The sequence below is a fragment of the Hyla sarda genome, unplaced genomic scaffold (assembly GCF_029499605.1).
Source record: "Hyla sarda isolate aHylSar1 unplaced genomic scaffold, aHylSar1.hap1 scaffold_1114, whole genome shotgun sequence".
In the NCBI taxonomy this organism is placed as follows: Eukaryota; Metazoa; Chordata; class Amphibia; order Anura; family Hylidae; genus Hyla; species Hyla sarda.
This window is the reverse complement of record NW_026607735.1, coordinates 93,271-120,238: the sequence shown is the minus strand read 5'-3', so window position 1 is coordinate 120,238 and position 26,968 is coordinate 93,271. Positions and strand designations below refer to the sequence as shown.

Genomic DNA, 26,968 nt, shown 5'->3' with positions numbered 1-26,968 from the left:
AAACGTATTCTCCGTTGAGATATTGCAGCCGCTGCTGTGTCCAGGCCCAGGAGCCTTAGCACTGTGCTGTGATGTCACTCAATACCACTGACATCACTAGGTGTAAACAACATCTCTCCTTTGCTGTGTATGTGACTATGGAGCTGTTTGGTGATGTCGTCTATTATGGCCTTCATAGAAGCAACAGGAGATTGTTGCATCCATCTAGAACCCTCAGAACTACAGTGCTATGATGTCACTCACTTCCACAGGCCTTGCAGAGTGTAAACAACAACAACCCAGCTTTGTTGTGTATGTAACCATAGGGATTGTGATGTCACCTAGAACCTTCACAGCAGCGACAGCTTTATGAGGAGCATCAGCACTGCTCTGCCTGAGCAGAACCATCACCGCCATAGGTTGTCAAATAACCCGGATTTAACCCACACAGGTAAGTCCAATGGGGTGCAGGCATGTCCTCTATGCTTACAGCTTCCCGTGGGTGTTGGTTTGATACCGTTTGGGGACAGCCAAGGAGGCATCTGCAGGCAACAAAGGTAGGTGTGTGCTTGTGTGTGTGTTTCCTATGCAGATCCTAAGCCCAGTGTCACATGCAAGTAGGAGGAGTAAGAAGGGTTCCTGGCAAATCCGGGTTATGGATTGCATTTAAAAAGGCCCCGTGGGAGTGCAATGGGCCCCTGTCTTGCTGCTTAGCAATAATGGTATGGGTTTAGGTTCTGCTGTGTGTACTGGTGGTTGACTGCCCCCCAGCCCAGAGTGTGCATGGAAAATTGTCTGGCAGCCTCCCTGACAGCAAGCAGTGATAGTGCCCATGAAGGGGACCTTGTTGGGCCCGCCCCTTTCACGGTTATCGCTTCTCGGCCTTTTGGCTAAGATCAAGTGTAGTATCTGTTCTTATCAGTTTTCATGCTGGTGGGGATGGGTGCTGCATGGAGGATGCAGGTGTACCAGGGCTTTCCGGGGCTGGTTCTGAGGAATCAGCTCGATGGCTGCCCCGATGTGACCTGTTCCCTCCGGGTCTCGCCATGAGGCTGAGAGGGTCTAGAGCCGAGGTACTTTTGTGCCTCGGGGAGTGGTGACCCCGAGGTGCCGAAACTCACTGGGAGAATAGACTCACTGGGTTGAAGCACTGGCACCATAATCTCTTCACCTTGTGGCACTCACCTCTTGATTCCCGGCCTTCTGGCTAGGATCAGAGAAATTTTTATAGATCCGGCCGGATGTCCGGGCAGTATATCTGCACACATTCACTTATTTATTTCTTTTTTGTCTCACTGTGTCACTTTTTGCGTGTTGTGTGTTCACAGGATTTGTCAGGATGCGGTAGCCCTTCTGGGTGTCCCTCCTGGCGGTCTAGGGGAGGTGTGTGTGGCCATTAGGTTCCGCACCTCCCTGCAAACACCCCGGGTACTCCTGCTTTGGCAGGGTACCTACCGTAATCGGCTCTGCGGGCAGATACCTTGGCTAACGCCAAGGGGGATGCCGGGAGCATTTGTGGTCCCCTAGTAGCTTCGGCGAAAAGGGACATCGAACCTGGAACCTCGCAGGTACCTTTTGGTCCGGAGGCGAAGGGTAAGGTTTGTTGGGGGGCCTCTCTCCTATCGGAGAAGGGCTTGCGATAGACCGCATCCTTTGTGCACGTTTTTTTTTAGTGTAACACGTTTGCACTTTTTCTTGCACTTTGGGTGAATCGAAAGCACGTTCCTCGGCTTTAGATAAAAAAAAAAAAAAAAATCTGTTCTTATCAGTTTAATATCTGATACGTCCCCTATCTGGGGACCATATATTAAATGGATTTTTGAGAACGGGGGCCGATTTTGAAGCTTGCTTCCGTCGCCCTATGCATTGACCCGATATGGCAGTATCTTCGGGTACAGTGCACCACCCCCTTACAGGGTTAAAAAGAAAGATTCCTACTTTCATTGCTACCTGCTTGCTGGCTAGCCAGCTAGCCAGCCCTGTGGGCCTTGCTGCTGCTGCTGCTGCTGCTGCAGCCAAAAAACAAAAGGTGGTGCTGCTGCTGCTTCTGCTGCTTCTGCTTGTGTCTGGCCGCTGTTGGAGCGTCCAGGCACAGGACTTCTGCTGCTGCTGACTAAATGGCCTCCTTAATTGGATCATTTGAGTAGCCAGCACACCTGTGCAGGTAGGGCATGACATGATAGGCAGCTGCCTTGATAGCGGGTGGGTGCTGAATGTTCCTAATTGACAAAATAAGATTAATGCTTATGAAGAAATATAAAATCTCATCCCTTCCCCAATATCGCGCCACACCCCTACCCCTTAATTCCCTGGTTGAACTTGATGGACATATGTCTTTTTTCGACCGTACTAACTATGTAACTATGTAACATAACATGGGGGGGTCTCCTGGCTGTTCACACAGGTGTGTCATTGCTGTACATTGACCATGCATTGCTTCTGTGGTATTGCAAAGGCAAAGACAAATGCTTCCAGCCATCCATTGCACTAATGGATTGGTCATCAGCTGGCTGTCTATGTCCCGCATCAATATAGACCAAAGTACAGAGGGTTAGGCTATGCTATAGTGCACCTACCTGATGCATCAGAAGGTGCGAGGCCCTTGCTAAATTCTGTGCACAGACTTTGAGATCTATGCTTTAGACTGTATCTAAACCTGCTCCAACATGGACTGACATTCTGGCCTACTTTCAGCCGATGCGACTTGTCTGTCGCTGAACAGTCGCTTTTTATGTATTCAGCACCTATGTATAATGTTGTAAAAATGCTCTAGAAGCTAAAGTCGCAGAAATGTCACACATATTTGGCCTGCAACTTTCTGTGCGACAAATTCAGACAGGAAAAATCAGTATAAATCCTTAGAAAATTATCCCCCAGTGTCTCCATCTGCTGGCGGTATTGAATAAGCATTGCTGCACTGATGGGGTATGCATTAGACGAAAAAAAAGAAGAAAAAGAAGAATAATACGCCCAGAAAAGAGGCGAAAAGGAGAAAAACGTAAAAAAACGTGAAAAAAAAGTAAGAGGAAGAGAAGGGAAAAAAAGGTGGAAATGGGTTTAAAAGTGATTTCGGCGGAGAAATATATATATATATATATATATATATATATATATATATATATATATACGCGCACACACACACATATATATAAACGTATTCTCCGTTGAGATATTGCAGCCGCTGCTGTGTCCAGGCCCAGGAGCCTTAGCACTGTGCTGTGATGTCACTCAATACCACTGACATCACTAGGTGTAAACAACATCTCTCCTTTGCTGTGTATGTGACTATGGAGCTGTTTGGTGATGTCGTCTATTATGGCCTTCATAGAAGCAACAGGAGATTGTTGCATCCATCTAGAACCCTCAGAACTACAGTGCTATGATGTCACTCACTTCCACAGGCCTTGCAGAGTGTAAACAACAACAACCCAGCTTTGTTGTGTATGTAACCATAGGGATTGTGATGTCACCTAGAACCTTCACAGCAGCGACAGCTTTATGAGGAGCATCAGCACTGCTCTGCCTGAGCAGAACCATCACCGCCATAGGTTGTCAAATAACCCGGATTTAACCCACACAGGTAAGTCCAATGGGGTGCAGGCATGTCCTCTATGCTTACAGCTTCCCGTGGGTGTTGGTTTGATACCGTTTGGGGACAGCCAAGGAGGCATCTGCAGGCAACAAAGGTAGGTGTGTGCTTGTGTGTGTGTTTCCTATGCAGATCCTAAGCCCAGTGTCACATGCAAGTAGGAGGAGTAAGAAGGGTTCCTGGCAAATCCGGGTTATGGATTGCATTTAAAAAGGCCCCGTGGGAGTGCAATGGGCCCCTGTCTTGCTGCTTAGCAATAATGGTATGGGTTTAGGTTCTGCTGTGTGTACTGGTGGTTGACTGCCCCCCAGCCCAGAGTGTGCATGGAAAATTGTCTGGCAGCCTCCCTGACAGCAAGCAGTGATAGTGCCCATGAAGGGGACCTTGTTGGGCCCGCCCCTTTCACGGTTATCGCTTCTCGGCCTTTTGGCTAAGATCAAGTGTAGTATCTGTTCTTATCAGTTTAATATCTGATACGTCCCCTATCTGGGGACCATATATTAAATGGATTTTTGAGAACGGGGGCCGATTTCGAAGCTTGCTTCCGTCGCCCTATGCATTGACCCGATATGGCAGTATCTTCGGGTACAGTGCACCACCCCCTTACAGGGTTAAAAAGAAAGATTCCTACTTTCATTGCTACCTGCTTGCTGGCTAGCCAGCTAGCCAGCCCTGTGGGCCTTGCTGCTGCTGCTGCTGCTGCTGCTGCAGCCAAAAAACAAAAGGTGGTGCTGCTGCTGCTTCTGCTGCTTCTGCTTGTGTCTGGCCGCTGTTGGAGCGTCCAGGCACAGGACTTCTGCTGCTGCTGACTAAATGGCCTCCTTAATTGGATCATTTGAGTAGCCAGCACACCTGTGCAGGTAGGGCATGACATGATAGGCAGCTGCCTTGATAGCGGGTGGGTGCTGAATGTTCCTAATTGACAAAATAAGATTAATGCTTATGAAGAAATATAAAATCTCATCCCTTCCCCAATATCGCGCCACACCCCTACCCCTTAATTCCCTGGTTGAACTTGATGGACATATGTCTTTTTTCGACCGTACTAACTATGTAACTATGTAACATAACATGGGGGGGTCTCCTGGCTGTTCACACAGGTGTGTCATTGCTGTACATTGACCATGCATTGCTTCTGTGGTATTGCAAAGGCAAAGACAAATGCTTCCAGCCATCCATTGCACTAATGGATTGGTCATCAGCTGGCTGTCTATGTCCCGCATCAATATAGACCAAAGTACAGAGGGTTAGGCTATGCTATAGTGCACCTACCTGATGCATCAGAAGGTGCGAGGCCCTTGCTAAATTCTGTGCACAGACTTTGAGATCTATGCTTTAGACTGTATCTAAACCTGCTCCAACATGGACTGACATTCTGGCCTACTTTCAGCCGATGCGACTTGTCTGTCGCTGAACAGTCGCTTTTTATGTATTCAGCACCTATGTATAATGTTGTAAAAATGCTCTAGAAGCTAAAGTCGCAGAAATGTCACACATATTTGGCCTGCAACTTTCTGTGCGACAAATTCAGACAGGAAAAATCAGTATAAATCCTTAGAAAATTATCCCCCAGTGTCTCCATCTGCTGGCGGTATTGAATAAGCATTGCTGCACTGATGGGGTATGCATTAGACGAAAAAAAAGAAGAAAAAGAAGAATAATACGCCCAGAAAAGAGGCGAAAAGGAGAAAAACGTAAAAAAACGTGAAAAAAAAGTAAGAGGAAGAGAAGGGAAAAAAAGGTGGAAATGGGTTTAAAAGTGATTTCGGCGGAGAATATATATATATATATATATATATATATATATATATATATATATATATATATATACGCGCACACACACACATATATATAAACGTATTCTCCGTTGAGATATTGCAGCCGCTGCTGTGTCCAGGCCCAGGAGCCTTAGCACTGTGCTGTGATGTCACTCAATACCACTGACATCACTAGGTGTAAACAACATCTCTCCTTTGCTGTGTATGTGACTATGGAGCTGTTTGGTGATGTCGTCTATTATGGCCTTCATAGAAGCAACAGGAGATTGTTGCATCCATCTAGAACCCTCAGAACTACAGTGCTATGATGTCACTCACTTCCACAGGCCTTGCAGAGTGTAAACAACAACAACCCAGCTTTGTTGTGTATGTAACCATAGGGATTGTGATGTCACCTAGAACCTTCACAGCAGCGACAGCTTTATGAGGAGCATCAGCACTGCTCTGCCTGAGCAGAACCATCACCGCCATAGGTTGTCAAATAACCCGGATTTAACCCACACAGGTAAGTCCAATGGGGTGCAGGCATGTCCTCTATGCTTACAGCTTCCCGTGGGTGTTGGTTTGATACCGTTTGGGGACAGCCAAGGAGGCATCTGCAGGCAACAAAGGTAGGTGTGTGCTTGTGTGTGTGTTTCCTATGCAGATCCTAAGCCCAGTGTCACATGCAAGTAGGAGGAGTAAGAAGGGTTCCTGGCAAATCCGGGTTATGGATTGCATTTAAAAAGGCCCCGTGGGAGTGCAATGGGCCCCTGTCTTGCTGCTTAGCAATAATGGTATGGGTTTAGGTTCTGCTGTGTGTACTGGTGGTTGACTGCCCCCCAGCCCAGAGTGTGCATGGAAAATTGTCTGGCAGCCTCCCTGACAGCAAGCAGTGATAGTGCCCATGAAGGGGACCTTGTTGGGCCCGCCCCTTTCACGGTTATCGCTTCTCGGCCTTTTGGCTAAGATCAAGTGTAGTATCTGTTCTTATCAGTTTAATATCTGATACGTCCCCTATCTGGGGACCATATATTAAATGGATTTTTGAGAACGGGGGCCGATTTCGAAGCTTGCTTCCGTCGCCCTATGCATTGACCCGATATGGCAGTATCTTCGGGTACAGTGCACCACCCCCTTACAGGGTTAAAAAGAAAGATTCCTACTTTCATTGCTACCTGCTTGCTGGCTAGCCAGCTAGCCAGCCCTGTGGGCCTTGCTGCTGCTGCTGCTGCTGCTGCAGCCAAAAAACAAAAGGTGGTGCTGCTGCTGCTTCTGCTGCTTCTGCTTGTGTCTGGCCGCTGTTGGAGCGTCCAGGCACAGGACTTCTGCTGCTGCTGACTAAATGGCCTCCTTAATTGGATCATTTGAGTAGCCAGCACACCTGTGCAGGTAGGGCATGACATGATAGGCAGCTGCCTTGATAGCGGGTGGGTGCTGAATGTTCCTAATTGACAAAATAAGATTAATGCTTATGAAGAAATATAAAATCTCATCCCTTCCCCAATATCGCGCCACACCCCTACCCCTTAATTCCCTGGTTGAACTTGATGGACATATGTCTTTTTTCGACCGTACTAACTATGTAACTATGTAACATAACATGGGGGGGTCTCCTGGCTGTTCACACAGGTGTGTCATTGCTGTACATTGACCATGCATTGCTTCTGTGGTATTGCAAAGGCAAAGACAAATGCTTCCAGCCATCCATTGCACTAATGGATTGGTCATCAGCTGGCTGTCTATGTCCCGCATCAATATAGACCAAAGTACAGAGGGTTAGGCTATGCTATAGTGCACCTACCTGATGCATCAGAAGGTGCGAGGCCCTTGCTAAATTCTGTGCACAGACTTTGAGATCTATGCTTTAGACTGTATCTAAACCTGCTCCAACATGGACTGACATTCTGGCCTACTTTCAGCCGATGCGACTTGTCTGTCGCTGAACAGTCGCTTTTTATGTATTCAGCACCTATGTATAATGTTGTAAAAATGCTCTAGAAGCTAAAGTCGCAGAAATGTCACACATATTTGGCCTGCAACTTTCTGTGCGACAAATTCAGACAGGAAAAATCAGTATAAATCCTTAGAAAATTATCCCCCAGTGTCTCCATCTGCTGGCGGTATTGAATAAGCATTGCTGCACTGATGGGGTATGCATTAGACGAAAAAAAAGAAGAAAAAGAAGAATAATACGCCCAGAAAAGAGGCGAAAAGGAGAAAAACGTAAAAAAACGTGAAAAAAAAGTAAGAGGAAGAGAAGGGAAAAAAAGGTGGAAATGGGTTTAAAAGTGATTTCGGCGGAGAAATATATATATATATATATATATATATATATATATATATATATATATACGCGCACACACACACATATATATAAACGTATTCTCCGTTGAGATATTGCAGCCGCTGCTGTGTCCAGGCCCAGGAGCCTTAGCACTGTGCTGTGATGTCACTCAATACCACTGACATCACTAGGTGTAAACAACATCTCTCCTTTGCTGTGTATGTGACTATGGAGCTGTTTGGTGATGTCGTCTATTATGGCCTTCATAGAAGCAACAGGAGATTGTTGCATCCATCTAGAACCCTCAGAACTACAGTGCTATGATGTCACTCACTTCCACAGGCCTTGCAGAGTGTAAACAACAACAACCCAGCTTTGTTGTGTATGTAACCATAGGGATTGTGATGTCACCTAGAACCTTCACAGCAGCGACAGCTTTATGAGGAGCATCAGCACTGCTCTGCCTGAGCAGAACCATCACCGCCATAGGTTGTCAAATAACCCGGATTTAACCCACACAGGTAAGTCCAATGGGGTGCAGGCATGTCCTCTATGCTTACAGCTTCCCGTGGGTGTTGGTTTGATACCGTTTGGGGACAGCCAAGGAGGCATCTGCAGGCAACAAAGGTAGGTGTGTGCTTGTGTGTGTGTTTCCTATGCAGATCCTAAGCCCAGTGTCACATGCAAGTAGGAGGAGTAAGAAGGGTTCCTGGCAAATCCGGGTTATGGATTGCATTTAAAAAGGCCCCGTGGGAGTGCAATGGGCCCCTGTCTTGCTGCTTAGCAATAATGGTATGGGTTTAGGTTCTGCTGTGTGTACTGGTGGTTGACTGCCCCCCAGCCCAGAGTGTGCATGGAAAATTGTCTGGCAGCCTCCCTGACAGCAAGCAGTGATAGTGCCCATGAAGGGGACCTTGTTGGGCCCGCCCCTTTCACGGTTATCGCTTCTCGGCCTTTTGGCTAAGATCAAGTGTAGTATCTGTTCTTATCAGTTTAATATCTGATACGTCCCCTATCTGGGGACCATATATTAAATGGATTTTTGAGAACGGGGGCCGATTTCGAAGCTTGCTTCCGTCGCCCTATGCATTGACCCGATATGGCAGTATCTTCGGGTACAGTGCACCACCCCCTTACAGGGTTAAAAAGAAAGATTCCTACTTTCATTGCTACCTGCTTGCTGGCTAGCCAGCTAGCCAGCCCTGTGGGCCTTGGTGCTGCTGCTGCTGCTGCTGCAGCCAAAAAACAAAAGGTGGTGCTGCTGCTGCTTCTGCTGCTTCTGCTTGTGTCTGGCCGCTGTTGGAGCGTCCAGGCACAGGACTTCTGCTGCTGCTGACTAAATGGCCTCCTTAATTGGATCATTTGAGTAGCCAGCACACCTGTGCAGGTAGGGCATGACATGATAGGCAGCTGCCTTGATAGCGGGTGGGTGCTGAATGTTCCTAATTGACAAAATAAGATTAATGCTTATGAAGAAATATAAAATCTCATCCCTTCCCCAATATCGCGCCACACCCCTACCCCTTAATTCCCTGGTTGAACTTGATGGACATATGTCTTTTTTCGACCGTACTAACTATGTAACTATGTAACATAACATGGGGGGGTCTCCTGGCTGTTCACACAGGTGTGTCATTGCTGTACATTGACCATGCATTGCTTCTGTGGTATTGCAAAGGCAAAGACAAATGCTTCCAGCCATCCATTGCACTAATGGATTGGTCATCAGCTGGCTGTCTATGTCCCGCATCAATATAGACCAAAGTACAGAGGGTTAGGCTATGCTATAGTGCACCTACCTGATGCATCAGAAGGTGCGAGGCCCTTGCTAAATTCTGTGCACAGACTTTGAGATCTATGCTTTAGACTGTATCTAAACCTGCTCCAACATGGACTGACATTCTGGCCTACTTTCAGCCGATGCGACTTGTCTGTCGCTGAACAGTCGCTTTTTATGTATTCAGCACCTATGTATAATGTTGTAAAAATGCTCTAGAAGCTAAAGTCGCAGAAATGTCACACATATTTGGCCTGCAACTTTCTGTGCGACAAATTCAGACAGGAAAAATCAGTATAAATCCTTAGAAAATTATCCCCCAGTGTCTCCATCTGCTGGCGGTATTGAATAAGCATTGCTGCACTGATGGGGTATGCATTAGACGAAAAAAAAGAAGAAAAAGAAGAATAATACGCCCAGAAAAGAGGCGAAAAGGAGAAAAACGTAAAAAAACGTGAAAAAAAAGTAAGAGGAAGAGAAGGGAAAAAAAGGTGGAAATGGGTTTAAAAGTGATTTCGGCGGAGAATATATATATATATATATATATATATATATATATATATATATATATACGCGCACACACACACATATATATAAACGTATTCTCCGTTGAGATATTGCAGCCGCTGCTGTGTCCAGGCCCAGGAGCCTTAGCACTGTGCTGTGATGTCACTCAATACCACTGACATCACTAGGTGTAAACAACATCTCTCCTTTGCTGTGTATGTGACTATGGAGCTGTTTGGTGATGTCGTCTATTATGGCCTTCATAGAAGCAACAGGAGATTGTTGCATCCATCTAGAACCCTCAGAACTACAGTGCTATGATGTCACTCACTTCCACAGGCCTTGCAGAGTGTAAACAACAACAACCCAGCTTTGTTGTGTATGTAACCATAGGGATTGTGATGTCACCTAGAACCTTCACAGCAGCGACAGCTTTATGAGGAGCATCAGCACTGCTCTGCCTGAGCAGAACCATCACCGCCATAGGTTGTCAAATAACCCGGATTTAACCCACACAGGTAAGTCCAATGGGGTGCAGGCATGTCCTCTATGCTTACAGCTTCCCGTGGGTGTTGGTTTGATACCGTTTGGGGACAGCCAAGGAGGCATCTGCAGGCAACAAAGGTAGGTGTGTGCTTGTGTGTGTGTTTCCTATGCAGATCCTAAGCCCAGTGTCACATGCAAGTAGGAGGAGTAAGAAGGGTTCCTGGCAAATCCGGGTTATGGATTGCATTTAAAAAGGCCCCGTGGGAGTGCAATGGGCCCCTGTCTTGCTGCTTAGCAATAATGGTATGGGTTTAGGTTCTGCTGTGTGTACTGGTGGTTGACTGCCCCCCAGCCCAGAGTGTGCATGGAAAATTGTCTGGCAGCCTCCCTGACAGCAAGCAGTGATAGTGCCCATGAAGGGGACCTTGTTGGGCCCGCCCCTTTCACGGTTATCGCTTCTCGGCCTTTTGGCTAAGATCAAGTGTAGTATCTGTTCTTATCAGTTTAATATCTGATACGTCCCCTATCTGGGGACCATATATTAAATGGATTTTTGAGAACGGGGGCCGATTTCGAAGCTTGCTTCCGTCGCCCTATGCATTGACCCGATATGGCAGTATCTTCGGGTACAGTGCACCACCCCCTTACAGGGTTAAAAAGAAAGATTCCTACTTTCATTGCTACCTGCTTGCTGGCTAGCCAGCTAGCCAGCCCTGTGGGCCTTGCTGCTGCTGCTGCTGCTGCTGCAGCCAAAAAACAAAAGGTGGTGCTGCTGCTGCTTCTGCTGCTTCTGCTTGTGTCTGGCCGCTGTTGGAGCGTCCAGGCACAGGACTTCTGCTGCTGCTGACTAAATGGCCTCCTTAATTGGATCATTTGAGTAGCCAGCACACCTGTGCAGGTAGGGCATGACATGATAGGCAGCTGCCTTGATAGCGGGTGGGTGCTGAATGTTCCTAATTGACAAAATAAGATTAATGCTTATGAAGAAATATAAAATCTCATCCCTTCCCCAATATCGCGCCACACCCCTACCCCTTAATTCCCTGGTTGAACTTGATGGACATATGTCTTTTTTCGACCGTACTAACTATGTAACTATGTAACATAACATGGGGGGGTCTCCTGGCTGTTCACACAGGTGTGTCATTGCTGTACATTGACCATGCATTGCTTCTGTGGTATTGCAAAGGCAAAGACAAATGCTTCCAGCCATCCATTGCACTAATGGATTGGTCATCAGCTGGCTGTCTATGTCCCGCATCAATATAGACCAAAGTACAGAGGGTTAGGCTATGCTATAGTGCACCTACCTGATGCATCAGAAGGTGCGAGGCCCTTGCTAAATTCTGTGCACAGACTTTGAGATCTATGCTTTAGACTGTATCTAAACCTGCTCCAACATGGACTGACATTCTGGCCTACTTTCAGCCGATGCGACTTGTCTGTCGCTGAACAGTCGCTTTTTATGTATTCAGCACCTATGTATAATGTTGTAAAAATGCTCTAGAAGCTAAAGTCGCAGAAATGTCACACATATTTGGCCTGCAACTTTCTGTGCGACAAATTCAGACAGGAAAAATCAGTATAAATCCTTAGAAAATTATCCCCCAGTGTCTCCATCTGCTGGCGGTATTGAATAAGCATTGCTGCACTGATGGGGTATGCATTAGACGAAAAAAAAGAAGAAAAAGAAGAATAATACGCCCAGAAAAGAGGCGAAAAGGAGAAAAACGTAAAAAAACGTGAAAAAAAAGTAAGAGGAAGAGAAGGGAAAAAAAGGTGGAAATGGGTTTAAAAGTGATTTCGGCGGAGAAATATATATATATATATATATATATATATATATATATATATATATATACGCGCACACACACACATATATATAAACGTATTCTCCGTTGAGATATTGCAGCCGCTGCTGTGTCCAGGCCCAGGAGCCTTAGCACTGTGCTGTGATGTCACTCAATACCACTGACATCACTAGGTGTAAACAACATCTCTCCTTTGCTGTGTATGTGACTATGGAGCTGTTTGGTGATGTCGTCTATTATGGCCTTCATAGAAGCAACAGGAGATTGTTGCATCCATCTAGAACCCTCAGAACTACAGTGCTATGATGTCACTCACTTCCACAGGCCTTGCAGAGTGTAAACAACAACAACCCAGCTTTGTTGTGTATGTAACCATAGGGATTGTGATGTCACCTAGAACCTTCACAGCAGCGACAGCTTTATGAGGAGCATCAGCACTGCTCTGCCTGAGCAGAACCATCACCGCCATAGGTTGTCAAATAACCCGGATTTAACCCACACAGGTAAGTCCAATGGGGTGCAGGCATGTCCTCTATGCTTACAGCTTCCCGTGGGTGTTGGTTTGATACCGTTTGGGGACAGCCAAGGAGGCATCTGCAGGCAACAAAGGTAGGTGTGTGCTTGTGTGTGTGTTTCCTATGCAGATCCTAAGCCCAGTGTCACATGCAAGTAGGAGGAGTAAGAAGGGTTCCTGGCAAATCCGGGTTATGGATTGCATTTAAAAAGGCCCCGTGGGAGTGCAATGGGCCCCTGTCTTGCTGCTTAGCAATAATGGTATGGGTTTAGGTTCTGCTGTGTGTACTGGTGGTTGACTGCCCCCCAGCCCAGAGTGTGCATGGAAAATTGTCTGGCAGCCTCCCTGACAGCAAGCAGTGATAGTGCCCATGAAGGGGACCTTGTTGGGCCCGCCCCTTTCACGGTTATCGCTTCTCGGCCTTTTGGCTAAGATCAAGTGTAGTATCTGTTCTTATCAGTTTTCATGCTGGTGGGGATGGGTGCTGCATGGAGGATGCAGGTGTACCAGGGCTTTCCGGGGCTGGTTCTGAGGAATCAGCTCGACGGCTGCCCCGATGTGACCTGTTCCCTCCGGGTCTCGCCATGAGGCTGAGAGGGTCTAGAGCCGAGGTACTTTTGTGCCTCGGGGAGTGGTGACCCCGAGGTGCCGAAACTCACTGGGAGAATAGACTCACTGGGTTGAAGCACGGGCACCATAATCTCTTCACCTTGTGGCACTCACCTCTTGATTCCCGGCCTTCTGGCTAGGATCAGAGAAATTTTTATAGATCCGGCCGGATGTCCGGGCAGTATATCTGCACACATTCACTTATTTATTTCTTTTTTGTCTCACTGTGTCACTTTTTGCGTGTTGTGTGTTCACAGGATTTGTCAGGATGCGGTAGCCCTTCTGGGTGTCCCTCCTGGCGGTCTAGGGGAGGTGTGTGTGGCCATTAGGTTCCGCACCTCCCTGCAAAAACCCCGGGTACTCCTGCTTTGGCAGGGTACCTACCGTAATCGGCTCTGCGGGCAGATACCTTGGCTAGCGCCAAGGGGGATGCCGGGAGCATTTGTGGTCCCCTAGTAGCTTCGGCGAAAAGGGACATCGAACCTGGAACCTCGCAGGTACCTTTTGGTCCGGAGGCGAAGGGTAAGGTTTGTTGGGGGGCCTCTCTCCTATCGGAGAAGGGCTTGCGATAGACCGCATCCTTTGTGCACGTTTTTTTAGTGTAACACGTTTGCACTTTTTCTTGCACTTTGGGTGAATCGAAAGCACGTTCCTCGGCTTTAGATAAAAAAAAAAAAAAAAAAATCTGTTCTTATCAGTTTAATATCTGATACGTCCCCTATCTGGGGACCATATATTAAATGGATTTTTGAGAACGGGGGCCGATTTCGAAGCTTGCTTCCGTCGCCCTATGCATTGACCCGATATGGCAGTATCTTCGGGTACAGTGCACCACCCCCTTACAGGGTTAAAAAGAAAGATTCCTACTTTCATTGCTACCTGCTTGCTGGCTAGCCAGCTAGCCAGCCCTGTGGGCCTTGCTGCTGCTGCTGCTGCTGCTGCAGCCAAAAAACAAAAGGTGGTGCTGCTGCTGCTTCTGCTGCTTCTGCTTGTGTCTGGCCGCTGTTGGAGCGTCCAGGCACAGGACTTCTGCTGCTGCTGACTAAATGGCCTCCTTAATTGGATCATTTGAGTAGCCAGCACACCTGTGCAGGTAGGGCATGACATGATAGGCAGCTGCCTTGATAGCGGGTGGGTGCTGAATGTTCCTAATTGACAAAATAAGATTAATGCTTATGAAGAAATATAAAATCTCATCCCTTCCCCAATATCGCGCCACACCCCTACCCCTTAATTCCCTGGTTGAACTTGATGGACATATGTCTTTTTTCGACCGTACTAACTATGTAACTATGTAACATAACATGGGGGGGTCTCCTGGCTGTTCACACAGGTGTGTCATTGCTGTACATTGACCATGCATTGCTTCTGTGGTATTGCAAAGGCAAAGACAAATGCTTCCAGCCATCCATTGCACTAATGGATTGGTCATCAGCTGGCTGTCTATGTCCCGCATCAATATAGACCAAAGTACAGAGGGTTAGGCTATGCTATAGTGCACCTACCTGATGCATCAGAAGGTGCGAGGCCCTTGCTAAATTCTGTGCACAGACTTTGAGATCTATGCTTTAGACTGTATCTAAACCTGCTCCAACATGGACTGACATTCTGGCCTACTTTCAGCCGATGCGACTTGTCTGTCGCTGAACAGTCGCTTTTTATGTATTCAGCACCTATGTATAATGTTGTAAAAATGCTCTAGAAGCTAAAGTCGCAGAAATGTCACACATATTTGGCCTGCAACTTTCTGTGCGACAAATTCAGACAGGAAAAATCAGTATAAATCCTTAGAAAATTATCCCCCAGTGTCTCCATCTGCTGGCGGTATTGAATAAGCATTGCTGCACTGATGGGGTATGCATTAGACGAAAAAAAAGAAGAAAAAGAAGAATAATACGCCCAGAAAAGAGGCGAAAAGGAGAAAAACTTAAAAAAACGTGAAAAAAAAGTAAGAGGAAGAGAAGGGAAAAAAAGGTGGAAATGGGTTTAAAAGTGATTTCGGCGGAGAATATATATATATATATATATATATATATATATATATATATATATATATATATACGCGCACACACACACATATATATAAACGTATTCTCCGTTGAGATATTGCAGCCGCTGCTGTGTCCAGGCCCAGGAGCCTTAGCACTGTGCTGTGATGTCACTCAATACCACTGACATCACTAGGTGTAAACAACATCTCTCCTTTGCTGTGTATGTGACTATGGAGCTGTTTGGTGATGTCGTCTATTATGGCCTTCATAGAAGCAACAGGAGATTGTTGCATCCATCTAGAACCCTCAGAACTACAGTGCTATGATGTCACTCACTTCCACAGGCCTTGCAGAGTGTAAACAACAACAACCCAGCTTTGTTGTGTATGTAACCATAGGGATTGTGATGTCACCTAGAACCTTCACAGCAGCGACAGCTTTATGAGGAGCATCAGCACTGCTCTGCCTGAGCAGAACCATCACCGCCATAGGTTGTCAAATAACCCGGATTTAACCCACACAGGTAAGTCCAATGGGGTGCAGGCATGTCCTCTATGCTTACAGCTTCCCGTGGGTGTTGGTTTGATACCGTTTGGGGACAGCCAAGGAGGCATCTGCAGGCAACAAAGGTAGGTGTGTGCTTGTGTGTGTGTTTCCTATGCAGATCCTAAGCCCAGTGTCACATGCAAGTAGGAGGAGTAAGAAGGGTTCCTGGCAAATCCGGGTTATGGATTGCATTTAAAAAGGCCCCGTGGGAGTGCAATGGGCCCCTGTCTTGCTGCTTAGCAATAATGGTATGGGTTTAGGTTCTGCTGTGTGTACTGGTGGTTGACTGCCCCCCAGCCCAGAGTGTGCATGGAAAATTGTCTGGCAGCCTCCCTGACAGCAAGCAGTGATAGTGCCCATGAAGGGGACCTTGTTGGGCCCGCCCCTTTCACGGTTATCGCTTCTCGGCCTTTTGGCTAAGATCAAGTGTAGTATCTGTTCTTATCAGTTTAATATCTGATACGTCCCCTATCTGGGGACCATATATTAAATGGATTTTTGAGAACGGGGGCCGATTTCGAAGCTTGCTTCTGTCGCCCTATGCATTGACCCGATATGGCAGTATCTTCGGGTACAGTGCACCACCCCCTTACAGGGTTAAAAAGAAAGATTCCTACTTTCATTGCTACCTGCTTGCTGGCTAGCCAGCTAGCCAGCCCTGTGGGCCTTGCTGCTGCTGCTGCTGCTGCTGCAGCCAAAAAACAAAAGGTGGTGCTGCTGCTGCTTCTGCTGCTTCTGCTTGTGTCTGGCCGCTGTTGGAGCGTCCAGGCACAGGACTTCTGCTGCTGCTGACTAAATGGCCTCCTTAATTGGATCATTTGAGTAGCCAGCACACCTGTGCAGGTAGGGCATGACATGATAGGCAGCTGCCTTGATAGCGGGTGGGTGCTGAATGTTCCTAATTGACAAAATAAGATTAATGCTTATGAAGAAATATAAAATCTCATCCCTTCCCCAATATCGCGCCACACCCCTACCCCTTAATTCCCTGGTTGAACTTGATGGACATATGTCTTTTTTCGACCGTACTAACTATGTAACTATGTAACATAACATGGGGGGGTCTCCTGGCTGTTCACACAGGTGTGTCATTGCTGTACATTGACCATGCATTGCTTCTGTGGTATTGCAAAGGCAAAGACAAATGCTTCCAGCCATCCATTGCACTAATGGATTGGTCATCAGCTGGCTGTCTATGTCCCGCATCAATATAGACCAAAGTACAGAGGGTTAGGCTATGCTATAGTGCACCTACCTGATGCATCAGAAGGTGCGAGGCCCTTGCTAAATTCTGTGCACAGACTTTGAGATCTATGCTTTAGACTGTATCTAAACCTGCTCCAACATGGACTGACATTCTGGCCTACTTTCAGCCGATGCGACTTGTCTGTCGCTGAACAGTCGCTTTTTATGTATTCAGCACCTATGTATAATGTTGTAAAAATGCTCTAGAAGCTAAAGTCGCAGAAATGTCACACATATTTGGCCTGCAACTTTCTGTGCGACAAATTCAGACAGGAAAAATCAGTATAAATCCTTAGAAAATTATCCCCCAGTGTCTCCATCTGCTGGCGGTATTGAATAAGCATTGCTGCACTGATGGGGTATGCATTAGACGAAAAAAAAGAAGAAAAAGAAGAATAATACGCCCAGAAAAGAGGCGAAAAGGAGAAAAACGTAAAAAAACGTGAAAAAAAAGTAAGAAGAAGAGAAGGGAAAAAAAGGTGGAAATGGGTTTAAAAGTGATTTCGGCGGAGAAATATATATATATATATATATATATATATATATATATATATATACGCGCACACACACACATATATATAAACGTATTCTCCGTTGAGATATTGCAGCCGCTGCTGTGTCCAGGCCCAGGAGCCTTAGCACTGTGCTGTGATGTCACTCAATACCACTGACATCACTAGGTGTAAACAACATCTCTCCTTTGCTGTGTATGTGACTATGGAGCTGTTTGGTGATGTCGTCTATTATGGCCTTCATAGAAGCAACAGGAGATTGTTGCATCCATCTAGAACCCTCAGAACTACAGTGCTATGATGTCACTCACTTCCACAGGCCTTGCAGAGTGTAAACAACAACAACCCAGCTTTGTTGTGTATGTAACCATAGGGATTGTGATGTCACCTAGAACCTTCACAGCAGCGACAGCTTTATGAGGAGCATCAGCACTGCTCTGCCTGAGCAGAACCATCACCGCCATAGGTTGTCAAATAACCCGGATTTAACCCACACAGGTAAGTCCAATGGGGTGCAGGCATGTCCTCTATGCTTACAGCTTCCCGTGGGTGTTGGTTTGATACCGTTTGGGGACAGCCAAGGAGGCATCTGCAGGCAACAAAGGTAGGTGTGTGCTTGTGTGTGTGTTTCCTATGCAGATCCTAAGCCCAGTGTCACATGCAAGTAGGAGGAGTAAGAAGGGTCTCTGGCAAATCCGGGTTATGGATTGCATTTAAAAAGGCCCCGTGGGAGTGCAATGGGCCCCTGTCTTGCTGCTTAGCAATAATGGTATGGGTTTAGGTTCTGCTGTGTGTACTGGTGGTTGACTGCCCCCCAGCCCAGAGTGTGCATGGAAAATTGTCTGGCAGCCTCCCTGACAGCAAGCAGTGATAGTGCCCATGAAGGGGACCTTGTTGGGCCCGCCCCTTTCACGGTTATCGCTTCTCGGCCTTTTGGCTAAGATCAAGTGTAGTATCTGTTCTTATCAGTTTAATATCTGATACGTCCCCTATCTGGGGACCATATATTAAATGGATTTTTGAGAACGGGGGCCGATTTCGAAGCTTGCTTCCGTCGCCCTATGCATTGACCCGATATGGCAGTATCTTCGGGTACAGTGCACCACCCCCTTACAGGGTTAAAAAGAAAGATTCCTACTTTCATTGCTACCTGCTTGCTGGCTAGCCAGCTAGCCAGCCCTGTGGGCCTTGCTGCTGCTGCTGCTGCTGCTGCTGCTGCAGCCAAAAAACAAAAGGTGGTGCTGCTGCTGCTTCTGCTGCTTCTGCTTGTGTCTGGCCGCTGTTGGAGCGTCCAGGCACAGGACTTCTGCTGCTGCTGACTAAATGGCCTCCTTAATTGGATCATTTGAGTAGCCAGCACACCTGTGCAGGTAGGGCATGACATGATAGGCAGCTGCCTTGATAGCGGGTGGGTGCTGAATGTTCCTAATTGACAAAATAAGATTAATGCTTATGAAGAAATATAAAATCTCATCCCTTCCCCAATATCGCGCCACACCCCTACCCCTTAATTCCCTGGTTGAACTTGATGGACATATGTCTTTTTTCGACCGTACTAACTATGTAACTATGTAACATAACATGGGGGGGTCTCCTGGCTGTTCACACAGGTGTGTCATTGCTGTACATTGACCATGCATTGCTTCTGTGGTATTGCAAAGGCAAAGACAAATGCTTCCAGCCATCCATTGCACTAATGGATTGGTCATCAGCTGGCTGTCTATGTCCCGCATCAATATAGACCAAAGTACAGAGGGTTAGGCTATGCTATAGTGCACCTACCTGATGCATCAGAAGGTGCGAGGCCCTTGCTAAATTCTGTGCACAGACTTTGAGATCTATGCTTTAGACTGTATCTAAACCTGCTCCAACATGGACTGACATTCTGGCCTACTTTCAGCCGATGCGACTTGTCTGTCGCTGAACAGTCGCTTTTTATGTATTCAGCACCTATGTATAATGTTGTAAAAATGCTCTAGAAGCTAAAGTCGCAGAAATGTCACACATATTTGGCCTGCAACTTTCTGTGCGACAAATTCAGACAGGAAAAATCAGTATAAATCCTTAGAAAATTATCCCCCAGTGTCTCCATCTGCTGGCGGTATTGAATAAGCATTGCTGCACTGATGGGGTATGCATTAGACGAAAAAAAAGAAGAAAAAGAAGAATAATACGCCCAGAAAAGAGGCGAAAAGGAGAAAAACGTAAAAAAACGTGAAAAAAAAGTAAGAGGAAGAGAAGGGAAAAAAAGGTGGAAATGGGTTTAAAAGTGATTTCGGCTGAGAAATATATATATATATATATATATATATATATATATATATATATATATATACGCGCACACACACACATATATATAAACGTATTCTCCGTTGAGATATTGCAGCCGCTGCTGTGTCCAGGCCCAGGAGCCTTAGCACTGTGCTGTGATGTCACTCAATACCACTGACATCACTAGGTGTAAACAACATCTCTCCTTTGCTGTGTATGTGACTATGGAGCTGTTTGGTGATGTCGTCTATTATGGCCTTCATAGAAGCAACAGGAGATTGTTGCATCCATCTAGAACCCTCAGAACTACAGTGCTATGATGTCACTCACTTCCACAGGCCTTGCAGAGTGTAAACAACAACAACCCAGCTTTGTTGTGTATGTAACCATAGGGATTGTGATGTCACCTAGAACCTTCACAGCAGCGACAGCTTTATGAGGAGCATCAGCACTGCTCTGCCTGAGCAGAACCATCACCGCCATAGGTTGTCAAATAACCCGGATTTAACCCACACAGGTAAGTCCAATGGGGTGCAGGCATGTCCTCTATGCTTACAGCTTCCCGTGGGTGTTGGTTTGATACCGTTTGGGGACAGCCAAGGAGGCATCTGCAGGCAACAAAGGTAGGTGTGTGCTTGTGTGTGTGTTTCCTATGCAGATCCTAAGCCCAGTGTCACATGCAAGTAGGAGGAGTAAGAAGGGTTCCTGGCAAATCCGGGTTATGGATTGCATTTAAAAAGGCCCCGTGGGAGTGCAATGGGCCCCTGTCTTGCTGCTTAGCAATAATGGTATGGGTTTAGGTTCTGCTGTGTGTACTGGTGGTTGACTGCCCCCCAGCCCAGAGTGTGCATGGAAAATTGTCTGGCAGCCTCCCTGACAGCAAGCAGTGATAGTGCCCATGAAGGGGACCTTGTTGGGCCCGCCCCTTTCACGGTTATCGCTTCTCGGCCTTTTGGCTAAGATCAAGTGTAGTATCTGTTCTTATCAGTTTAATATCTGATACGTCCCCTATCTGGGGACCATATATTAAATGGATTTTTGAGAACGGGGGCCGATTTCGAAGCTTGCTTCCGTCGCCCTATGCATTGACCCGATATGGCAGTATCTTCGGGTACAGTGCACCACCCCCTTACAGGGTTAAAAAGAAAGATTCCTACTTTCATTGCTACCTGCTTGCTGGCTAGCCAGCTAGCCAGCCCTGTGGGCCTTGCTGCTGCTGCTGCTGCTGCTGCTGCAGCCAAAAAACAAAAGGTGGTGCTGCTGCTGCTTCTGCTGCTTCTGCTTGTGTCTGGCCGCTGTTGGAGCGTCCAGGCACAGGACTTCTGCTGCTGCTGACTAAATGGCCTCCTTAATTGGATCATTTGAGTAGCCAGCACACCTGTGCAGGTAGGGCATGACATGATAGGCAGCTGCCTTGATAGCGGGTGGGTGCTGAATGTTCCTAATTGACAAAATAAGATTAATGCTTATGAAGAAATATAAAATCTCATCCCTTCCCCAATATCGCGCCACACCCCTACCCCTTAATTCCCTGGTTGAACTTGATGGACATATGTCTTTTTTCGACCGTACTAACTATGTAACTATGTAACATAACATGGGGGGGTCTCCTGGCTGTTCACACAGGTGTGTCATTGCTGTACATTGACCATGCATTGCTTCTGTGGTATTGCAAAGGCAAAGACAAATGCTTCCAGCCATCCATTGCACTAATGGATTGGTCATCAGCTGGCTGTCTATGTCCCGCATCAATATAGACCAAAGTACAGAGGGTTAGGCTATGCTATAGTGCACCTACCTGATGCATCAGAAGGTGCGAGGCCCTTGCTAAATTCTGTGCACAGACTTTGAGATCTATGCTTTAGACTGTATCTAAACCTGCTCCAACATGGACTGACATTCTGGCCTACTTTCAGCCGATGCGACTTGTCTGTCGCTGAACAGTCGCTTTTTATGTATTCAGCACCTATGTATAATGTTGTAAAAATGCTCTAGAAGCTAAAGTCGCAGAAATGTCACACATATTTGGCCTGCAACTTTCTGTGCGACAAATTCAGACAGGAAAAATCAGTATAAATCCTTAGAAAATTATCCCCCAGTGTCTCCATCTGCTGGCGGTATTGAATAAGCATTGCTGCACTGATGGGGTATGCATTAGACGAAAAAAAAGAAGAAAAAGAAGAATAATACGCCCAGAAAAGAGGCGAAAAGGAGAAAAACGTAAAAAAACGTGAAAAAAAAGTAAGAGGAAGAGAAGGGAAAAAAAGGTGGAAATGGGTTTAAAAGTGATTTCGGCGGAGAAATATATATATATATATATATATATATATATATATATATATATATACGCGCACACACACACATATATATAAACGTATTCTCCGTTGAGATATTGCAGCCGCTGCTGTGTCCAGGCCCAGGAGCCTTAGCACTGTGCTGTGATGTCACTCAATACCACTGACATCACTAGGTGTAAACAACATCTCTCCTTTGCTGTGTATGTGACTATGGAGCTGTTTGGTGATGTCGTCTATTATGGCCTTCATAGAAGCAACAGGAGATTGTTGCATCCATCTAGAACCCTCAGAACTACAGTGCTATGATGTCACTCACTTCCACAGGCCTTGCAGAGTGTAAACAACAACAACCCAGCTTTGTTGTGTATGTAACCATAGGGATTGTGATGTCACCTAGAACCTTCACAGCAGCGACAGCTTTATGAGGAGCATCAGCACTGCTCTGCCTGAGCAGAACCATCACCGCCATAGGTTGTCAAATAACCCGGATTTAACCCACACAGGTAAGTCCAATGGGGTGCAGGCATGTCCTCTATGCTTACAGCTTCCCGTGGGTGTTGGTTTGATACCGTTTGGGGACAGCCAAGGAGGCATCTGCAGGCAACAAAGGTAGGTGTGTGCTTGTGTGTGTGTTTCCTATGCAGATCCTAAGCCCAGTGTCACATGCAAGTAGGAGGAGTAAGAAGGGTTCCTGGCAAATCCGGGTTATGGATTGCATTTAAAAAGGCCCCGTGGGAGTGCAATGGGCCCCTGTCTTGCTGCTTAGCAATAATGGTATGGGTTTAGGTTCTGCTGTGTGTACTGGTGGTTGACTGCCCCCCAGCCCAGAGTGTGCATGGAAAATTGTCTGGCAGCCTCCCTGACAGCAAGCAGTGATAGTGCCCATGAAGGGGACCTTGTTGGGCCCGCCCCTTTCACGGTTATCGCTTCTCGGCCTTTTGGCTAAGATCAAGTGTAGTATCTGTTCTTATCAGTTTAATATCTGATACGTCCCCTATCTGGGGACCATATATTAAATGGATTTTTGAGAACGGGGGCCGATTTCAAAGCTTGCTTCCGTCGCCCTATGCATTGACCCGATATGGCAGTATCTTCGGGTACAGTGCACCACCCCCTTACAGGGTTAAAAAGAAAGATTCCTACTTTCATTGCTACCTGCTTGCTGGCTAGCCAGCTAGCCAGCCCTGTGGGCCTTGCTGCTGCTGCTGCTGCTGCTGCTGCAGCCAAAAAACAAAAGGTGGTGCTGCTGCTGCTGCTTCTGCTTGTGTCTGGCCGCTGTTGGAGCGTCCAGGCACAGGACTTCTGCTGCTGCTGACTAAATGGCCTCCTTAATTGGATCATTTGAGTAGCCAGCACACCTGTGCAGGTAGGGCATGACATGATAGGCAGCTGCCTTGATAGCGGGTGGGTGCTGAATGTTCCTAATTGACAAAATAAGATTAATGCTTATGAAGAAATATAAAATCTCATCCCTTCCCCAATATCGCGCCACACCCCTACCCCTTAATTCCCTGGTTGAACTTGATGGACATATGTCTTTTTTCGACCGTACTAACTATGTAACTATGTAACATAACATGGGGGGGTCTCCTGGCTGTTCACACAGGTGTGTCATTGCTGTACATTGACCATGCATTGCTTCTGTGGTATTGCAAAGGCAAAGACAAATGCTTCCAGCCATCCATTGCACTAATGGATTGGTCATCAGCTGGCTGTCTATGTCCCGCATCAATATAGACCAAAGTACAGAGGGTTAGGCTATGCTATAGTGCACCTACCTGATGCATCAGAAGGTGCGAGGCCCTTGCTAAATTCTGTGCACAGACTTTGAGATCTATGCTTTAGACTGTATCTAAACCTGCTCCAACATGGACTGACATTCTGGCCTACTTTCAGCCGATGCGACTTGTCTGTCGCTGAACAGTCGCTTTTTATGTATTCAGCACCTATGTATAATGTTGTAAAAATGCTCTAGAAGCTAAAGTCGCAGAAATGTCACACATATTTGGCCTGCAACTTTCTGTGCGACAAATTCAGACAGGAAAAATCAGTATAAATCCTTAGAAAATTATCCCCCAGTGTCTCCATCTGCTGGCGGTATTGAATAAGCATTGCTGCACTGATGGGGTATGCATTAGACGAAAAAAAAGAAGAAAAAGAAGAATAATACGCCCAGAAAAGAGGCGAAAAGGAGAAAAACGTAAAAAAACGTGAAAAAAAAGTAAGAGGAAGAGAAGGGAAAAAAAGGTGGAAATGGGTTTAAAAGTGATTTCGGCGGAGAAATATATATATATATATATATATATATATATATATATATACACGCGCACACACACACATATATATAAACGTATTCTCCGTTGAGATATTGCAGCCGCTGCTGTGTCCAGGCCCAGGAGCCTTAGCACTGTGCTGTGATGTCACTCAATACCACTGACATCACTAGGTGTAAACAACATCTCTCCTTTGCTGTGTATGTGACTATGGAGCTGTTTGGTGATGTCGTCTATTATGGCCTTCATAGAAGCAACAGGAGATTGTTGCATCCATCTAGAACCCTCAGAACTACAGTGCTATGATGTCACTCACTTCCACAGGCCTTGCAGAGTGTAAACAACAACAACCCAGCTTTGTTGTGTATGTAACCATAGGGATTGTGATGTCACCTAGAACCTTCACAGCAGCGACAGCTTTATGAGGAGCATCAGCACTGCTCTGCCTGAGCAGAACCATCACCGCCATAGGTTGTCAAATAACCCGGATTTAACCCACACAGGTAAGTCCAATGGGGTGCAGGCATGTCCTCTATGCTTACAGCTTCCCGTGGGTGTTGGTTTGATACCGTTTGGGGACAGCCAAGGAGGCATCTGCAGGCAACAAAGGTAGGTGTGTGCTTGTGTGTGTGTTTCCTATGCAGATCCTAAGCCCAGTGTCACATGCAAGTAGGAGGAGTAAGAAGGGTTCCTGGCAAATCCGGGTTATGGATTGCATTTAAAAAGGCCCCGTGGGAGTGCAATGGGCCCCTGTCTTGCTGCTTAGCAATAATGGTATGGGTTTAGGTTCTGCTGTGTGTACTGGTGGTTGACTGCCCCCCAGCCCAGAGTGTGCATGGAAAATTGTCTGGCAGCCTCCCTGACAGCAAGCAGTGATAGTGCCCATGAAGGGGACCTTGTTGGGCCCGCCCCTTTCACGGTTATCGCTTCTCGGCCTTTTGGCTAAGATCAAGTGTAGTATCTGTTCTTATCAGTTTAATATCTGATACGTCCCCTATCTGGGGACCATATATTAAATGGATTTTTGAGAACGGGGGCCGATTTCGAAGCTTGCTTCCGTCGCCCTATGCATTGACCCGATATGGCAGTATCTTCGGGTACAGTGCACCACCCCCTTACAGGGTTAAAAAGAAAGATTCCTACTTTCATTGCTACCTGCTTGCTGGCTAGCCAGCTAGCCAGCCCTGTGGGCCTTGCTGCTGCTGCTGCTGCTGCTGCAGCCAAAAAACAAAAGGTGGTGCTGCTGCTGCTTCTGCTGCTTCTGCTTGTGTCTGGCCGCTGTTGGAGCGTCCAGGCACAGGACTTCTGCTGCTGCTGACTAAATGGCCTCCTTAATTGGATCATTTGAGTAGCCAGCACACCTGTGCAGGTAGGGCATGACATGATAGGCAGCTGCCTTGATAGCGGGTGGGTGCTGAATGTTCCTAATTGACAAAATAAGATTAATGCTTATGAAGAAATATAAAATCTCATCCCTTCCCCAATATCGCGCCACACCCCTACCCCTTAATTCCCTGGTTGAACTTGATGGACATATGTCTTTTTTCGACCGTACTAACTATGTAACTATGTAACATAACATGGGGGGGTCTCCTGGCTGTTCACACAGGTGTGTCATTGCTGTACATTGACCATGCATTGCTTCTGTGGTATTGCAAAGGCAAAGACAAATGCTTCCAGCCATCCATTGCACTAATGGATTGGTCATCAGCTGGCTGTCTATGTCCCGCATCAATATAGACCAAAGTACAGAGGGTTAGGCTATGCTATAGTGCACCTACCTGATGCATCAGAAGGTGCGAGGCCCTTGCTAAATTCTGTGCACAGACTTTGAGATCTATGCTTTAGACTGTATCTAAACCTGCTCCAACATGGACTGACATTCTGGCCTACTTTCAGCCGATGCGACTTGTCTGTCGCTGAACAGTCGCTTTTTATGTATTCAGCACCTATGTATAATGTTGTAAAAATGCTCTAGAAGCTAAAGTCGCAGAAATGTCACACATATTTGGCCTGCAACTTTCTGTGCGACAAATTCAGACAGGAAAAATCAGTATAAATCCTTAGAAAATTATCCCCCAGTGTCTCCATCTGCTGGCGGTATTGAATAAGCATTGCTGCACTGATGGGGTATGCATTAGACGAAAAAAAAGAAGAAAAAGAAGAATAATACGCCCAGAAAAGAGGCGAAAAGGAGAAAAACGTAAAAAAACGTGAAAAAAAAGTAAGAGGAAGAGAAGGGAAAAAAAGGTGGAAATGGGTTTAAAAGTGATTTCGGCGGAGAATATATATATATATATATATATATATATATATATATATATATATATACGCGCACACACACACATATATATAAACGTATTCTCCGTTGAGATATTGCAGCCGCTGCTGTGTCCAGGCCCAGGAGCCTTAGCACTGTGCTGTGATGTCACTCAATACCACTGACATCACTAGGTGTAAACAACATCTCTCCTTTGCTGTGTATGTGACTATGGAGCTGTTTGGTGATGTCGTCTA

At 46.4% G+C, this 26,968-nt stretch overlaps 11 non-coding genes and 2 pseudogenes across 11 annotated transcripts; all 13 read left to right on the top strand.

The window, feature by feature from the left end:
- The first annotated feature begins 849 nt into the window (after positions 1-849).
- Positions 850-1,009, top strand: LOC130301207 (U2 spliceosomal RNA; annotated as a pseudogene).
- Positions 1,010-1,704: 695 nt separating this feature from the next.
- Positions 1,705-1,887, top strand: LOC130301258 (U2 spliceosomal RNA). The gene has a single exon (XR_008851935.1). It is a non-coding gene; the product is annotated as a U2 spliceosomal RNA (small nuclear RNA).
- A 2,091-nt stretch (positions 1,888-3,978) lies between these two features.
- On the top strand, positions 3,979-4,169 carry LOC130301253 (U2 spliceosomal RNA). Its single transcript, XR_008851931.1, has one exon. It is a non-coding gene; the product is annotated as a U2 spliceosomal RNA (small nuclear RNA).
- A 2,101-nt stretch (positions 4,170-6,270) lies between these two features.
- Positions 6,271-6,461, top strand: LOC130301252 (U2 spliceosomal RNA). The gene has a single exon (XR_008851930.1). It is a non-coding gene; the product is annotated as a U2 spliceosomal RNA (small nuclear RNA).
- A 2,091-nt stretch (positions 6,462-8,552) lies between these two features.
- Positions 8,553-8,743, top strand: LOC130301251 (U2 spliceosomal RNA). Its single transcript, XR_008851929.1, has one exon. It is a non-coding gene; the product is annotated as a U2 spliceosomal RNA (small nuclear RNA).
- Positions 8,744-10,833: 2,090 nt separating this feature from the next.
- LOC130301250 (U2 spliceosomal RNA) lies at positions 10,834-11,024 on the top strand. Its single transcript, XR_008851928.1, has one exon. It is a non-coding gene; the product is annotated as a U2 spliceosomal RNA (small nuclear RNA).
- Positions 11,025-13,115: 2,091 nt separating this feature from the next.
- Positions 13,116-13,275, top strand: LOC130301208 (U2 spliceosomal RNA; annotated as a pseudogene).
- Positions 13,276-13,968: 693 nt separating this feature from the next.
- Positions 13,969-14,153, top strand: LOC130301259 (U2 spliceosomal RNA). The gene has a single exon (XR_008851936.1). It is a non-coding gene; the product is annotated as a U2 spliceosomal RNA (small nuclear RNA).
- Positions 14,154-16,249: 2,096 nt separating this feature from the next.
- Positions 16,250-16,440, top strand: LOC130301206 (U2 spliceosomal RNA). Its single transcript, XR_008851884.1, has one exon. It is a non-coding gene; the product is annotated as a U2 spliceosomal RNA (small nuclear RNA).
- Positions 16,441-18,527: 2,087 nt separating this feature from the next.
- Positions 18,528-18,718, top strand: LOC130301249 (U2 spliceosomal RNA). The gene has a single exon (XR_008851927.1). It is a non-coding gene; the product is annotated as a U2 spliceosomal RNA (small nuclear RNA).
- A 2,099-nt stretch (positions 18,719-20,817) lies between these two features.
- On the top strand, positions 20,818-21,008 carry LOC130301248 (U2 spliceosomal RNA). The gene has a single exon (XR_008851926.1). It is a non-coding gene; the product is annotated as a U2 spliceosomal RNA (small nuclear RNA).
- Positions 21,009-23,100: 2,092 nt separating this feature from the next.
- LOC130301255 (U2 spliceosomal RNA) lies at positions 23,101-23,291 on the top strand. Its single transcript, XR_008851933.1, has one exon. It is a non-coding gene; the product is annotated as a U2 spliceosomal RNA (small nuclear RNA).
- A 2,082-nt stretch (positions 23,292-25,373) lies between these two features.
- Positions 25,374-25,564, top strand: LOC130301247 (U2 spliceosomal RNA). Its single transcript, XR_008851925.1, has one exon. It is a non-coding gene; the product is annotated as a U2 spliceosomal RNA (small nuclear RNA).
- Positions 25,565-26,968: the final 1,404 nt, after the last annotated feature.